The sequence below is a fragment of the Coregonus clupeaformis genome, chromosome 33 (genome assembly GCF_020615455.1).
Source record: "Coregonus clupeaformis isolate EN_2021a chromosome 33, ASM2061545v1, whole genome shotgun sequence".
Classification (NCBI taxonomy): Eukaryota; Metazoa; Chordata; class Actinopteri; order Salmoniformes; family Salmonidae; genus Coregonus; species Coregonus clupeaformis.
This window is the reverse complement of record NC_059224.1, coordinates 30412253-30427056: the sequence shown is the minus strand read 5'-3', so window position 1 is coordinate 30427056 and position 14804 is coordinate 30412253. Positions and strand designations below refer to the sequence as shown.

Sequence of the window (14804 nt, the reverse complement as noted above, 5' to 3'; positions counted from 1 at the left end):
GCGCCACTCGGGAGAAATCAGACGATTAGTCAGGTAAGACTCCTACTGTACGTTGTTCACTGTGTCTGATGAGTCCACATGATTCAGTTGGCAACAGATATTCATCAATCATGGGCCCAGTTGTAATAAACAATGAGCAATGTAACAATGCAAGATTATCTTTAAATCTGAAATAGGAATCAAGCATTAAGCAAAGATCACACATTTTCGTCTCAATTCAATCCATAACACTAAAGATCTGCTCTATAGAGCAATTTAAATGTAATTTCTGATTGAGTCGACATATGCAGCGCTTACCGTGTATGCAGTCTCCGTTACCGCGGGAACATTGCCTTTACATTTCTATCGCGCCGTACCGCAACTACGGATTTAATCTAGCCCTTCATTCTTCAGCAATCAATGGGTATACTGCATCCTTAATTGAAATAACAATTGAGCAAGAGGAAATCTACAGATTGTGCCATTTAATGAGTGTTTTGGACTGCAAAGTGAGTTGTACATCAGTGAGTCTGCAGCGCCTTACTCAGGCCCTCCTACAAACCCCTGCTTTACAGGTCCTGTGATGTAATGGCTGTAACTCTATCTGTTTGTACACTAACTACAATAATGTCTTGCCATGCTGCTTATGTATCCCCTACAGGAGCTTTCTGACAAATGCATTGACATTGATTGACATACTGACTTCTGGATGATTGACTTCTGGAAGCAAAAACATTTACCATGACAACTGTCTTTCAATGTTCAGACACAACCAATCAAAAACTGGAATACTTCCCTATGTATTTTGAGAATGTAACTGTTAACTGTGATGATGACCAAGCATGTACATAAACATTGGTAAAATTCCTGCAGTGTGTCGTAATTAGAAGATTTTACATTATTTTGCATAAAGCTGATTTAAAAACCACACTAGTACAGAAGAGGTAGGTCACTTCATGTACTGAGTATGTGACCTTAATGACCTGTGCTTTGAGGTGCCCATGGTAACCACTTCAATGCATCAGATGAGCATGTTGATTCTGGTAAACGTGGACAAATGGAGGATCCACAGGGCTCTATTAACACCTTTAATGATGATCCCATTCCCAGAGGTGTCTAGCCACTATTGTTGATAAACAATAGGGTTGATGTCATGTTTGGCAGTTTGTACTCATTTTGATTAGGCTCTCTGATCATGCAACTTTAAAGAGGCAATCTGAGATTCGAAAAACAACAGCGGTGACCCCGCCATTTGTTTTGGTAAATAGCTGAGGAATGGGGCTAGAGAAATGTCACCACTCTTCAATTCATAGACCGAGCTATAAATGCAAGGACTGACCATAAATAAATAGATTAATAAATATATTAAAATAATATGCCTAATTTGTAAAACAGAAAGCATAATTATCACATTATAGACTACATTATGGACAGTTTCACAGACCCAGATTAAATAAATCCAAAAGTAGGTTTAATTCTGGTTTATAAAACAAGAACTAAAAATGGGATATAGTGAACATGCAAAATCCCAGATTTGGATTACACACATATGGTCTGTGATTACATTTTTAGATGAAGATTATTAATCACAGTTCAGAAATAATTAATCATAATTAATCACAACTTCAATGACCTTACACAGCCTATTGGGCTTTGAGCCAAATATCAACTGCCCTTTGTCTGAAAACAGACTGACAAATACCCAGGAACACAGAGTTAGCAAACATGTACAGAGAGATGACTGATGAGAAAATATAACTGTCATCAAAGTCTGTACTAAGTGAAAGATTCCAGATGTAGAAATCAGAAATCATAGATCCACAGCGCATAGCGTGATTCAGCGGGTGGGCAGAGCAGGATTCAAATGTCTCCTTACAGCACCACTGAGGACAGCTCAACTAAAATAACAATTCTGAAAGGATCTTGCATTACTCACAGATGTTTTTGGCAGTATATAGTATCTGGGTGGGACTGTCCCTTACAGAAAAACACATGATTTCACGTGCTAAATCCCAATTTCACATTATATTTCACATGTGAAATCATGTGAAAATGTGTTTTTGGAACTCTTCACATGTGATCACGTACAGTGGGGAGAACAAGTATTTGATACACTGCCGATTTTGCAGGTTTTCCTACTTACAAAGCATGTAGAGGTCTGTAATTTTTATCATATGTACACTTCAACTGTGAGAGACGGAAAAATCCAGAAAATCACATTGTATGATTTTTAAGTAATTAATTTGCATTTTATTGCATGACATAAGTATTTGATACATCAGAAAAGCAGAACTTAATATTTGGTACAGAAACCTTTGTTTGCAATTACAGAGATCATACGTTTCCTGTAGGTCTTGATCAGGTTTGCACACACTGCAGCGGGGATTTTGGCCCACTCCTCCATACAGACCTTCTCCAGATCCTTCAGGTTTTGGGGCTGTCGCTGGGCAATACGGACTTTCAGCTCCCTCCAAAGATTTTCTATTGGCTTCAGGTCTGGAGACTGGCTAGGCCACTCCAGGACCTTGAGATGCTTCTTACGGAGCCACTCCTTAGTTGCCCTGGTTGTGTGTTTCGGGTCGTTGTCATGCTGGAAGACCCGGCAACGACCCATCTTCAATGCTCTTACTGAGTGAAGGAGGTTGTTGGCCAAGATCTCGCGATACATGGCCCCATCCATCCTCCCCTCAATACGGTGCAGTCGTCCTGTCCCCTTTGCAGAAAAGCTTCCACCTCCATGCTTCACGGTTGGGATGGTGTTCTTGGGGTTGTACTCATCCTTCTTCTTCCTCCAAACACGGCGAGTGAAGTTTAGACCAAAAAGCTATATTTTTGTCTCATCAGACCACATGACCTTCTCCCATTCCTACTCTGGATCATCCAGATGGTCACTGGCAAACTTCAGACGGGCCTGGACATGCGCTGGCTTGAACAGGGGGACCTTGTGTGCGCTGCAGGATTTTAATCCATGACGGCGTAGTGTGTTACTAATGGTTTTCTTTGAGACTGTGGTCCCAGCTCTCTACAGGTCATTGACCAGGTCCTTCCGTGTAGTTCTGGGCTGATCCCTCACCTTCCTCATGATCATTGATGCCCCACGAGGTGAGATCTTGCATGGAGCCCCAGGCCGAGGGAGATTGACAGGTCTTTTGTGTTTCTTCCATTTGCGAAAAATCGCACCAACTGTTGTCACCTTCTCACCAAGCTGCTTGGCGATGGTCTTGTAGCCCATTCCAGCCATGTTGGTCTACAATCTTGTTCCTGACATCCTTGGAGAGCTCTTTGCTTCTGTGAACAGGTGTCTTTTATACAGGTAACAAACTGAGATTAGGAGTGTGCTCCTAATCTCAGCTCGTTACCTGTATAAAAGACACCTGGGAGACATAAATCTTTCTGATTGAGAGGGGGTCAAATACTTATTTCCCTCATTAAAATGCTAATCAAGTTATAACATTTTTGACGTGTTTTTCTGGATTTTTTTGTTGTTATTCTGTCTCTCACTGTTCAAATAAACCTACCATTAAAATTATAGACTGATCATTTTTTGTCAGTGGGCAAATGTACAAAATCAGCAGGGGATCAAATACTTTTTTCCCTCACTGTATGTCATGCAATAAAATGCAAATGAATTACTTAAAAATCATACAATGTGATTTTCTGGATTTTTGTGTTAGATTCCGTCTCTCACTGTTGAAGTGTACCTATGCTAAAAATTACAGACCTCTACATGCTTTGTAAGTAGAAAAACCTGCAAAATCGGCAGTGTATCAAATACTTGTTCTCCCCACTGTATGTGTAGTTTCATGTTATCACTTGTTGCTTTGCATGTTGTCACATGTTATCACATTAACTTCAAATAAGATCACATTAAAACATCCCACTGCTGGCTTGACTCTGAAGCTAAGCAGGGTTGGTCCTGGTCGTTCCCTGGATTGGAAACCAGATGCTGCTGGAAATGGTGTTGGAGGGCCAGTAGGAGGTACTATTTCCTCTGGTCAAAAAAATATCCCAATGCCCCAGGGCAGTGATTGGGGACATTGCCCTGTGTAGGGTGCCGTCTTTCACATGGGACGTTAAATGGGTGTCCCGACTCTCTGTGGTCACTAAAGATCCCATGGCACATATCGTAAGAGTAGGGGTGTTAACCCCGGTGCCCTGGCTAAATTCCTCATCATGGCCACCTAATCATCCCCAGCTTCTAATTGGCTCATTCACCCCCACGCTCCCCTGTAACTATTCCCCAGGTCGTTGCTGTAAATGAGAATGTGTTCTCAGTCAACTTACCTGGTAAAATAAGGGTAAAATAAAAAAAAATATGTGCAGCTTATAAAGGCTTCATAAAGCCTTCATAAACATCTTTAACCGTATGTCATGCTCTATAAAGGGTTCATAAATGTGGCATAAATGTTTGACATAACCACCGATGTCAAATGTGATATAACCCACTATGTCAATTCTGACATAAACATGTGTTTTATAAAGGGTGGCATAAGCACCACTCAATAAAGGCTTTGTAAATCATATTGAATTGTGTTCACAACAATGCTTAAACCACATCAGGGGATGACTTTTGAGGTCTGGGAAAAATCTAAGAATCTTAGATTTTTTAGTGTAGTTGGCCTTTATTTCAGTGGGCATGCCCTGCACTGTTTCTGTAGCACAATAAGTGTACGTGATGAGATCGCAAATCAAATGCCCACTTGTGGTGCCACTGGACAGCATAAAACGAGTATGTTAAAATGTTTTTATTGTAATTTAAATTAGTTTGTAGCAGTTAGGTGTTGTTATATTACATAGCTACTGTACCTCAATCATTATTTCAAATAATTTCAGTGACTTCACAGCAATTGCTAGCTAAGTTAGCTAGCTAGCAACATGTATTTAGCTAGCAGGCTCAGCTAAATAAAAATCCCCCAAGATACACCCACAGAGGAATACAATAGTACGAATCAAATGGAGTTTCCCATCTCCCCTTTACAGAAGTGCCCTTATCCAGATGGTTTGACAAAGGCATTTCCTAACAGACCTGCTAACTTTCTTTGTTGTTACTTTAAGGTTGGAACCAACATGTAGTACCTCTACCAGGCAGAGAGGCAAGAACCATTCATCCGCCAGCTCAGGAACACGCTACACTGTTCACAGCCCTGTGTAATGTTCAATGTAATTGCATTGCTGGACTTTTTAAAACTTAATGTAGGTGTATTGTTTTAAAAATGTACAAATGTATGTTAGTTATTAGTGATAATTCCCTAAGTGTTAATACATTTGTGTTTACATCATTAATCCTTTATGTGTAATGAATGACCAAAGGTGTCTGACTTTATAGTAAGTCCAGCGTCATATGATATAAGGCATTTATGTATGTGTTATAAAAAACCAAAGGGGTCTGACTTTAAAGTAAGTACAGCGTCATGTGATATAGAGTCTTTATGGATGTGTTATGAATGATCGAAGGTGTCTCACTTCAAATGAAGTATTACAGGACACTACATAAAGTGTCAATGAATAGGTTATTAACATTCTACTGATTTATAAACATATTCAGACCTTTGGTATGAGACTCGGAATTGAGCTCTGATGCGTCCTGTTTCCATTGATCATCCTTGAGATGTTTCTACAAGTTGATTGGAGTCCACCTGTGGTAAATGCAATTGATTGGACATGATTTGACAACTGTCTATATAAGGTCCCACAGTTGACAGTGCATGTCAGAGAAAAAACCAAGACATGAGGTCGAAGGAATTGTCCGTAGAGCTCCGAGACAGGATTGTGTCGAGGCACAGATCTGGGGAAGGTTACCAAAAAATGTCTGCAGCATTGAAGGTCCCCAAGAAAACAGTGGCCTCCATCATTCTTAGATGGAAGAAGTTTGGAAACACCAAGACTCTTCCTAGAGCTCGCCGCCCGGCCAAACTGAGCAATCGGGAGAATGGCCTTGGTCAGGGAGGTGACCAAGGACCCGATGGTCACTCTGACAGAGCTCTAGAGTTCTTCTGTGGAGATGGGATAACATTCCAGAAGGACAACCATCTCTGCAGCACTCCACCAATCAGGCCTTTATGGTAGCGTGGCCAGACGGAAGCCACTCCTCAGTAAAAGGCACGTGACAGCCCACTTGGAGGTTGCCAAAAGGCACCTAAAAACTCTCAGACCATGAGAAACAAGATTCTCTGGTCTGATGAAACCAAGATTGAACTCTTTGGCCTGAATGCCAAGCGTCACGTCTGGAGGAAACCTGGCACCATCCCTATGGTGAAGCATGGTGGTGGCAGCATCATGCTGTGGGGATGTTTTTCAGCGGCATGGACTGGGAGACTATTCAGGATCAAGGCAAAGATGAACAGAGCAAAGTACAGAGAGATCCTTGATGAAAACCTGCTCCAGAGTGCTCAAGACCTCAGACTGGGGTGAAGGTTCACCTTCCAACAGGACAACAACCCTAAGCACACAGCCAAGACGACACAGGAGTGGCTCGGGACCAGTCTCTGAATGTCCTTGAGTGGCCCAGCTAGAGCCCGGACCTGAAAATAGCTGTGCAGCGACAATCCCCATCCAACCTGACAGAGCTTGAGAAGATCTGCAGAGAAGAATGGGAGAAACTCCCCAAATACAGGTGTGCCAAGCTTGTAGCGTCATACCCAAGAAGACTCAATGCTGAAATCGCTGCTAAAGGTGTTTCAACAAAATACTGAGTAAAGGGTCTGAATACTTATGTAAATGTAATATTTCTGTTTTTTCTAAAAAACTGTTTTTGCTTTATCATTATGGGGTATTGTGTGTAGGTTGATGAGGCGAAAAAACAATTTAATCAATTTTAGAATAAGGCTGTAGCGTAACAAAATGTAGAAAAAGTCAAGGGGTCTCAATACTTTCCCAAGGCACTGTATGTTGAAAAAATTAATTAAAAGAAAAGAAAACATCATACTGTATCATTATTTAATCATCTGGAATGAGTTATCCATCATGATAATATTTTTCTCTGCAAAACTGACAGGTGCTCAATTGAGGAAGTTTAAAGATGGAAAAACAAATAGATACAGTAAAGGCCTTGCACATGCCTGGAGTATTTAAAATACATTCAAATGTATCATTTCACGTAGCCATCCTTCCTCAGAAGGCTAAATGTACCATAACCTGTTTGCATCTCAGATACAGATGGAAAACACAGGGCCGGGTAAACAAAAAAGGAAAGAATATATATATATAGTATATGACTAATTCGTTATCACATTATAACCTACATTATGGGCCAGTTTAACAGATCCAGATTAATATGTATATTTTGTGCAGTGTTGGTCAGTTGTTATGAGACATTATGAGAAAATTAAGGGATATACAGTATCATGTGAAGTATAAAGTACGATCTGCATAAATAGTCAGTATCACAGAAAACATTACACATTATCAACACAAATAATCTTTATTTCAATAATATCACCTAAGCGCAAACATGTTTTCACCATGTAATTTAGACAACATAATTGCAAAACAATTAATCAAAAAACTGAAAGGATACTACATCCACAGAGATCCTATAAAAATGTGTTTGACTACATCCACTCGAGGCCACTAGCGATGTGTTACCGTCTCTGCTCCCCATGTACTGTAGGTATGTATGCGTGTGTGCGTATGTATGTATGTATGTACAGTTGAAGTCGGAAGTTTACGTACACCTTAGCCAAATACATTTAAACTCAGTTTTTCACAATTCCTGACATTTCATCCTAGTAAAAATTCCCTGTCTTAGGTCAGTTAGGATCACCACTATATTTTAAGAATGTGAAATGTCAGAATAATAGTAGAGAAAAGTATTTATTTCAGCTATTATCTCTTTCATCACATTCCCAGTGGGTCAGAAGTTTACATACACTCAATTAGTATTTGGTAGCATTGCCTTTAAATTGTTTAACTTGGGTCAAACGTTTCAGGTAGCCTTCAACAAGCTTCCCACAATAAGTTGGCGTCATTGACCATTTGGATGACCCATTTGCGACCAAGCTTTAACTTCCTGACTGATGTCTTGAGATGTTGCTTCAATATATCCACATACTTTTCCTTTCTCATGATGCCATCTATTTTGTGAAGTGCACCAGTCCCTCCTGCAGCAAAGCACCCCTACAGCATGATGTTGCCACCCCCGTGCTTCACGCATTTGGAAATTGCTCCCAAGGATGAACCAGACTTGTGGAGGTCTACAATCTTTTCTCTGAGGTCTTTGCTGATTTCTTTAGATTTTCCCATGATGTCAAGCAAAGAGGCACTGAGTTTGAAGGTAGGCCTTGAAATACATCCACAGGTACACCTCCAATTGACTCAAATGATGTCAATTAGCCTATTAGAAGCTTCTAAAGCCATGACATCATTTTATGGAATTTTCCAAGCTGTTTAAAGGCACAGTCAACTTAGTGTATGTAAACTTCTGACCCACTGGAATTGTGATACAGTGAATTATATCTGAAATAATCTGTCTGTAAACAATTGTTGGAAAATTTACTTGTGTCATGCACAAAGTAGATGTCCTAACTGACTTGCCAAAACTATAGTTTGTTAACAAGAAATTTGTGGAGTGGTTGAAAAACTAGTTTTAATGACTCCAACCTAAGTGTATATAAACTTCCGACTTCAACTGTATGTATGTATAAGATATGGGAGAGGAGAGGCTAACTCCTACTAGTGGACGTGGGTTGATTTAATGTTTTGGGGCCAACTGAATTGTACTTGTTTTTTAAACATACACACCTGTGTCTGATATGGTTTAATAAAGGACTGAGAGCAAGGCACATATTTGTCACACTTCTTTGTCAGTACTGATTTTAGAGATACAGTGAGCTCCAAAAGTATTGGGACAGTGACACATTTCTTGTTGTTTTGGCTCTGCACTCCAGCACTTTGGATTTGAAATGATACAATGACTATGAGGTTAAAGTGCCAACTGAAATATTTAATTTGAGGCTATTTTCATCCATATGCGGTGAACCGTTTAGAAATGACAGCACTTTTTGTACATTCTCTCTTATATGTGTATTAAAGTAGTAAAACGTTAGGTTTTTGGTATCCTATTCATAGCACGCAATGACTACATTGCTTGCAAATGTGAACTTGACTCTTGTGCTTTTGTACCTATAGTCTATTACCATAATGATGATCACAATATAATGTTGACCAATCAGATATTACTACATTCAAATCTACATAAAAAAATCTGTAGCAGAGCACTTAAGTTGATGATGTCATAGTTATATAACCACTCCCTTCAAGATTATTTGATAGTCTCTTTCATCGGCCATAATGCCATCTAATCAATTAGTTCATTGCATATTTTACTGATTTTGCCTAAATTGCTACAATAATTTGATCTAAGGGTCTGGATTCAATCCGTATTGCCGAAGTTCCGCATTGCAGCCCAATTGACATTTAAAGGCAATGTTCCATTCATGGCATTATCGGAAATTACCTTTACATTTTAAGCACGCTACAGCGCAGGATTTCAGCGATAAGGATTGAATCCAGCACTACCCCGTCAAGACCAGACTTGTGGTTACACGTAAGAGAAATAGTTGATAGGGTTATAATACCTACAGTAACCTCCTCCTCCTTCCAAATATTGGTGATCCAAATGCACCTTGGTCATGAATTATTTGTATTTGCTGATATGGTAGTAGATTACACAGAACAGAGCCATTTTAACAAGACATCATTGCTCAGCTCTTTCGAGTTACTAGGTAGTCATCATGTTCAGGCAAGTGCACAGATAGGGCTCAACCAGTGCCCGAGCAGCTGCTCTTTTGCCGGCCTATGAAAAATTGCCCTTGCAGCTCGGTGGACTTTTTTGCAATTGTATGAATAATAAAAATAAAATAAATTGTCTCTTTAAATTTTTTATGCAACGAATTGTACATCAAACTAGCTAATTTCATGAGCTCTTGAATCTTAGTAAATGTCCCATTCACCTGCCCTATGAGCACACTCGTCTGACTTGCATGCAGTGGCCACTGGCTGCAGATGACGGGTGGGGAGACTTGAATGCTAGTAGGAGGCTATTATTGAGTTGGATCTGTCATATGTGTCTCTCACTGTTAGGGACAAAGAATGGGCTAATTCTACTACTTGTTAGTAAGAGGCAGATGTCAGAAGCAGAACAAACTCAAATCAAGTAAAACTAGTTTGTTTCACCAGCATAGCTAACAGAAGTGTAAAGTAACTATACAGAACACAAATATAAACGCAACATGTAACGTGTTGGTCCCATGTTTCATGAGCTGAAATAAAAGATCCCAGACATTTTCCATACGCACAAAAAGCTTATTTCACTCAAATTCTGTGCACAAATTTGTTAACATCCCTGTTAGTGAGCATTCCTCCGTTGCCAAGATAATATATCCACCTGACAGGTGTGGCATATCAAGAAACTGACTAGACTAAACTTCATGATCATTACACAGGCGCACCTTGTGCTGCGGACAATAAAAGGCCACTTTAAAATGTGCAAAATAGTCAGTAACACAGAAAACATTACACATTATCAAAACAAATCATCTTTATTTCAATAATATCACGTAAGTGCAAACATGTTTTCACCATGCCATTTAGACAACATAATTTCATCAGCTGGAGTTGCAAAACAATGAATCAAAAAACTGAAAGGATACTACATCCACAGAGATCCTATAAAAATCTGTATGACTACATCCACTCGAGGCCACTAGCGATGTGTTACTGTCTCTGCTCCCTATGTACTGTAGGTATGTATGCGTGTATGTGTGTATGTATGTATGTATGTATGTATGTATGTATGTATGTATGTATGTATGTAAAAATATGGGAGAGGAGAGGCTAACTCCTACTAGTGGACGTGGGTTGATTTAATGTTTTGGGGCCAACTGAATTGTACTTGTTTTTTAAAACTACACACCTGTGTCTGATATGGTTTAATAAAGAACTGAGAGCAAGGCACATATTTGTCACACTTCTTTGTCAGTACTGATTTTAGACATACAGTGAGCTCCAAAAGTATTGGGACAGTGACACATTTCTTGTTGTTTTGGCTCTGCACTCCAGCACTTTGGATTTGAAATGATACAATGAATATGAGGTTAAAGTGCACACTGACAGATTTAATTTGAGGGTATTTTCATCCATATGGGGTGACCCGTTTAGAAATTACAGCACTTTTTGTACATAGTCCCCACATTTTAGGGGACAAATTCACTTATATGTGTATTAATGTAGTAAAAAGTTAGGTTTTTGGTCTCATATTCATAGCACGCAATGACTACATTGCTTGTGATTCTACAAATTTGTGGATGCATTTGCTGTTTTTTTCAGTTGTGTTTCAGATTATTTTGTGCCCAATAGAAATGAGTGGTAAATAAGGTATTGTGTCATTTTGGAGTCACTTTTATTGTAAATAAGAATAGAATATGTTTCTAAACACTTCTACATTAATGTGGATGCTACCATGATTATGGATAATCCTGAATGATTCGTGAAAAATGATGTGAGAAAGTTACAGACGCACAAATATCATACCCCCAAGACATGCTAACCTCTCACCATTACAATAACAGGGGAGGTTAGCATGTCTTGGGGGTATGATATTTGTGCGTCTGTAACTTTCTCACTCATAATTTTTCACGAATCATTCAGGATTGTCCGTAATCATGGTAGCATCCACATTAATGTAGAAGTATTTAGAAACATATTATATTCTTATTTACAGTGAAAGTGACTTCAAAATTACACAATACATTATTTACCATTTATTTATATTGGTAGAATTTGTACAGTCACAAGCTGGATGTAGTCATTGCGTGCTATGAATATGAGACCAAGAACCTAACTTTTTACTACTTTTATACACATATAAGTGAATTCGTCCCAATACTTTTGGTCCCCTAAAATGGGGGGAATATGCACAAAAAGTGCTGTAATTTCTAAATATTCCCCCAATATGGATGAAAATACCCTCAAATTAAATCTGTCAGTCTGCACTTTAACCTCATAGTCATTGTATCATTTCAAATCCAAAGTGCTGGAGTACATAGCCAAAACAACAACAAAATTGTCACTGTCTCAATACTTTTGGAGCTCACTGTATTTATTCTGAAAACAATTGTATTTCTGAAGAGTCAGGTTGAAATATTTTACCAGAAATGATCATTCTAAACGCCCTTCTGAACCAACTGTAAAAGAATGCATACACCATGGGATTAATAGTTGAATTCAAATAGGCAATCCATATAAGTGTTTCAAACAAAACGGGTTGGGTAGAGTAACTAATAAAAGGATCAATGCAGTTGACGACAAAAAAGGGTGTCCATAATGATAGAAATACCCCCATAATGATAGCAAGTGTTTTGGTGGCCTTCCTCTGTGATTTGCCTACAGAGTTCTGATTGGTTGTACCCTGAATTGAGCGTGCCTGTCTCCGTGCTATAAGGAAGATCTTTAGGTAGATGCTAAGCAACCCTACTCCTGGGATGTAGAACGAGAGAACTGAAGACGCAGTACTCGATGCTTTGTTTTGAAACAAAATACATCCTCCTTCACAGGCAACATATTTATAGTAAAACTCCTCCATGCCCCAAATACTGAGCTCCAGAAATACTATACAAAACACTACTATAGCAGAACCAATCCAGGTGACCAGCATCATAATCAGAACAACGTTAACAGTTATTTTAGTTCTATAAAGGAGAGGGCGACACACTGCATAATACCGGTCAATAGAAATAAAACACAAATTAAGAATGGATGTATTGCACAACATAACATCAATGCTGGTTTGGATTTTACAGAATAAATCTCCAAAATACCAGCAGCTTTCCACTGAATATACCATTCTGGGAGGCATCACTAAAGCCCCCAAGAGGAGGTCTGACACAGCCAGAGAGAGGATGAGGTAGTTGGTTGGGGGTGTGGAGCTGTTTGAAGTGAATGATGGGGATGATTACAAGAAGGTTGCCACACACTGTGAGAACAGACATTGAGCCAAGGAAGAGATAAAGTAATACTCGTATTGTTGGAGGAAAGATTGATCTTTTGCAAGACCCATTCACTGATTCAAAACATAGAAGTATATTCTCAACAATATCAGCCTTGCTTAGACTGATTCCTAGTTCCATGGTCGGGTTGAAAGAATCTTATCTGAAATAAAAAATATACATTATTTGTCACATTATTTATTACTATAGATTTAAAGATCAATTACAGAATATTAGTTGGAAATAATTACATTATGCATGGTTTAATTTAAAATGTAAAAGCTATGTTTTTCGACACAGTATAGTGTCACTTAGTTTATTTTATTAAATTATTGTTGCTTATTCATATGAAATATTTTCACAAATACCCAGAGACATGTTTTTTCCATTTCAAAAGGTGTGACATACAATGTAAGTGTTTCCAATTCAGCAAGTAAGACGGTCCTCTGTAGCTCAGCTGGTAGAGCACGGCGCTTGTAACGCCAAGGTAGTGGGTTCGATCCCCGGGACCACCCATACACAAAAATGTATGCACGCATGACTGTAAGTCGCTTTGGAAAAAAGCGTCTGCTAAATGGCATATTATTATTATTATTGTTTTCATGGTGCTTCATCATACCTTACCTCTCAGCGATGCAGATGGTGATGCATCACATGTGAATCCCTTTTCCCTGGTCACAATGTGATACAAAAATCGGAACTTGAATCTCATGCTTTTGTACCCATAGTCTATTACCATAATGATGATTACAATATCCTTTTGACCAATCAGACATCGCTACATTCAACTCTACAGGGCACTAAAGCTGATGATGTCATATGGTTGTAACCTCTCACCTCAGCAGCACCATTGAGGATAATTGTTAAACCTTGACAAGTATCATGCCATTTTATAAAGGACTCAAATTCAGATTTTAGTTAAACACTGTTACACAAAAAGAAACAGCCACATTTTGAGAGCAGTATAATGTGCAAAAGATATTTCTCAAATGCTTCAATTCAGTTCTATTTAGTTTTACTGGGGGAGGTCGGGTAATGTAATTATGTGCACTAGCACAAAACACCACATCTGTCATTTTAGTCTATCAATGTGTCTATGGAGCCCCACAATGTAATAAATAAAATATTCTGACTTCCCAGGCAGTATATGGGATGCAAGGAATTTATCCAGGTCACTGACATTTGCCTTTTAAGATAGTATGCCATACGAGTACAATGCAGCAATGGCCCAACCGGCAAAAACCATGAGCCATGCAATTGGTATAGTAATCTTGGTGGAATAGTGAAGTAGATTGTACACAGCCTCATATCGATCTATGGCAATGAAGACCAGGTGAAAAATTGAAACAGATGGTGCCAGAGACAGTATAAACATGTGAGTTAGCGTGTGGAGCTAATTTATTTGAAGCAAAGGAGGCATGGTGCAGGAGGCATTAGATCCTGGGTAACCTAGGACCGACGGCGACGGCGACACACGGACAGACGGCGACGTCTTTTGGACATCTTTTTCAGGCACCGGTGGAACAGGCACGGGCCGTGCCGGACTGGACACACGCACGACTGGCTTGGTGCGGGGAGCAGGAACGGGCCGGACCGGGCTGAAGACGCGCACCACTGGCTTGGTGCGGGGAGCAGGAACGGGCGTGACCGGGCTGACGACGCGCACCATTGGCTTGGTGCGGGGAACAGGAACGGGCCGGACCGGGCTGACGACGCGCACCACTGGCTTGTTGCGGGGAGCAGGAACGAGCCGGACCGGGCTAACGACGCGCACCACTGGCTTGGTGCGGGGAGCAGGAACGGGCCATACCGGACTGGCGACGCGCACCACTGGCTTGGTGC

The 14804-nt window shown here is 39.8% G+C and overlaps 1 pseudogene; it reads right to left on the bottom strand.

Annotated features, from left to right (window-relative positions):
• Nucleotides 1-12076: 12076 nt before the first annotated feature.
• On the bottom strand, nt 12077-13103 carry LOC121549163 (annotated as a pseudogene).
• Nucleotides 13104-14804: the final 1701 nt, after the last annotated feature.